Source organism: Salvelinus sp. IW2-2015, linkage group LG13 (assembly GCF_002910315.2).
Source record: "Salvelinus sp. IW2-2015 linkage group LG13, ASM291031v2, whole genome shotgun sequence".
Classification (NCBI taxonomy): Eukaryota; Metazoa; Chordata; class Actinopteri; order Salmoniformes; family Salmonidae; genus Salvelinus; species Salvelinus sp. IW2-2015.
The window spans coordinates 15,200,368-15,203,354 of record NC_036853.1 but is presented as its reverse complement, the minus strand read 5'-3'; the positions used below and the strand labels follow the sequence as shown (position 1 = coordinate 15,203,354).

At 44.0% G+C, this 2,987-nt stretch overlaps 1 pseudogene; it reads right to left on the bottom strand.

Moving 5' to 3' along the window:
* Positions 1-2,617, bottom strand: part of LOC111971846 (leucine-rich repeat-containing protein 40-like) — a 17,234-nt pseudogene extending 14,617 nt beyond the window's left edge.
* Positions 2,618-2,987: the final 370 nt, after the last annotated feature.

Below are 2,987 nucleotides of genomic sequence, written 5' to 3'. Positions count from 1 at the left end.
ACATACCCAGTATGGAAGAAGATGGAGTGTAGTGAAGGTAAGGGTTTCAGTTGATACCCTAGTGCCATTCCGGGAAGAAGAGGTTAGGGCAGGTGATTTCTCTATAGTCAGCCAGAATACAAGTAGARCCCCTGACAAAACAGATACTGACAGTGGAGTCGTCCAGAGCCAAGGGCCGGTGCAGATAGTTCAGACGAAAGATCTGAAGGAAGTGATTGAGGTGRAAACTGGTTATGGGGATTCTAACCTATGGTTAGAATSGATTTAGTATACAGCCAGATCAGTAGCTAAAGAAGAATGTTATGCCTGCGCCACAGCCAAACCTCAGTTGACAACTATCCCCTTTCCAGTTGATGGAATTGATTCACCCAGGGGAATGGCCTGTATGGTAAAGCTGTTCATGAAGGCAGGGAAGCCAGACAATGACAGTTGCATTGATCTGCATTATCTGTATCCCCATGTGCCTAGGACATCCAGACTTSCCCCTTTCATAGTTACAGGAGAACATTATTATTGTATGGCTCGATACATCACACACGGATRGGACGTAGGGGAAGTAAGGACATGCAATAGGACAGAGAATGTTACAACTGATGAGACAATGAGGGACCTGACTGGCAGATGAAAAGGCCTRGAGCGGATGTGGGTTGTGGAGGGGTGAGGCTGTGGTCTGACCTGCCTACCAATTGGACCGGTAGTTGTGCACTAGTGCAGTTAGGCATGCCCTTCACCCTTATCAAACACGTGGACCTATAACTATATGTTACTGGCTGAAAAGGGTGGGGTGTGTCATATTCAGAGCAGAATGCTGTACTTTCATCCCCGATAACACAGCTCCAGACGGWTCAGTGACCAAGGCCCTGGCTGGTTTAACCACATTAGCTCACGAATTGGCAGAGAACTCTGGGGTAGATAATGCTCTAACAAATTGGTTTGATAGTATGTTTGGGAAATGGAAAAATGTGTGTTGTGGGCAACCTTCACCTGTATGAGTGTTTTGGTTCTGTTTGGATGTTRTTTGGTCCCCTGTGTGAAAGTTTTGCTTATCAGGACTCTGGAGAGGTCAATGACGCAACAGATGGTGAGGTATGGACCGATTTCGAGCTCCGGCCTGTGTGATGACGAATACGGACCTACAGGCCTAGGAGATGGSTACRTTTATTTTAACTACGAGGAGCCAATGTTGRATGAGACTATTTTTGAGGGTTAAGACTGTTTTTTAATAAAGATTCTAATAAAAACCTAAACAGGAAGTGTTAGGATACCTAATGTAGGCCTATAACTGTCATTGATGGATAAGGAATGAAAATACACATCTTGGTTTTGTGAGATTGATTTTGAATGACATTGACAATATTAATAAAAATAGATGTGGAATTTTTTGTAGTAAATGTTTAGGCAATAATTAAAAGGATTCCACCCTGTCACTGTAAAACATGTGGAAGTGTGTTTGTATCATAGCTGACAAGGAACTGTGGCAGATAAYTTATGACYACTGTGAATCTGATAGCAGGGAAGGAGGTCTCCCCACCCAGAGAGGGGAGAAACCGTTGGGCCTGCAATAGATGGGGTAACATATAGCAGGATATGATTAGCAATGTATTGATCTGGATTATTCTTGTATACAATTGATGTATCAGTGTGTATTATTTAGTCATTAAGGGTGGATTGATAGGTGAGAATTATCTGTTAATTGAATGATTAGAATATTCCGCCCTGAAACATATAATTGTATGGAATTGATTAGAATGTATAAAATCATAATCAATAAATGTGTAGTCCTAGTCAGAATTAGGGTAAAGACCATATGTCTTTATGGTATTTTAAACACAGACTGTCTGAGCTTGGTGCCGACCTGACTAGAGATTTGGGAGAGAACGGTGAGTACGTCTCAAGGACAAGGTCACTAATCTCTGTCGGCTGGGTAACAGGACATGTGTGTGCGTATGGTTGTGTGTATGTGTGTGCGTATGGTTGTATGAATGTGTGGGCGTGAGAAGTCAGTATAAAATTAATTGTTTTGTATTTTTCACTTTAGAACGTTCTCTGAATAAACTGTACTAACCTTTTGTATAAGCTAGGTCTTTGACTAATTATTATTATACCCATGGTCTTACAAACCTCGGGAATTGGTCAGAGCTATTGATTGATTGTTATTATCATTGGGATTGGAAATTCTCTTATCAGTACGTGTGTGTGTGTGTGTCTGTGTGTGTGTGTGTGTCTGTGTCTGTGTCTGTGTCTGTGTGTGTGTCTGTGTCTGTGTGTGGGTCTGTGTCTGTGTCTGTGTGTAGGTGTGTGCATTTGTGCTAAGGTGCAGAGAATCAGAGCAGCTGGTCAGTCCAGTTCAAGTGTTCGGCAGTCTGAGGACTTGTGGACAGAAATTGTCTCTGAGCRTTTTGGTATCAGACCTCATTGTMCGATACCGTCTGCCTGACGATAAGGGAGACAACAGCTTGTGGCTGGGGTATGTGGGGTCCTTGATGATGCTGCATGCCTTCCTCAGGCACCGTTTTGAGTATATGTCCTGGATGGGTGGGAGCACGGTCCCCGTGATGTACTGGGCCGTCTTCGCCACCCGCTGGAGGGCCTTGCGGTCGTGGACGATACAATTCATATATCAGGCTGTGATGCAACGGGTCAGAATGCTCTTGATGGTGCAGCGKTAATATTTGTAGAAGATCCGGGGCGGCATGCAAMATTTCTTCAGCCACCTTAGGAAGTAGAGACGCTGTTGCGCCCTCTTGACAAGAGTGGTGGTGTTGTTGCTCCATGATAATTCCTCGGTGATGTGGACGCTGAGGACCTTAAAACTTGTGACTCTCTCTACTGCAGTCCCGTTGATGCGGATCGGGGCATGTTCCCTCTGCTTCCTGAAGTCAACAATTAACTCCTTTGTTTTGCTGAAGTTGAGAGACAAGTTGTTGTCATGACACCACAATGCCAGTTCACTTACCTCCTCCTTACATTCATAGACTCTACGCACA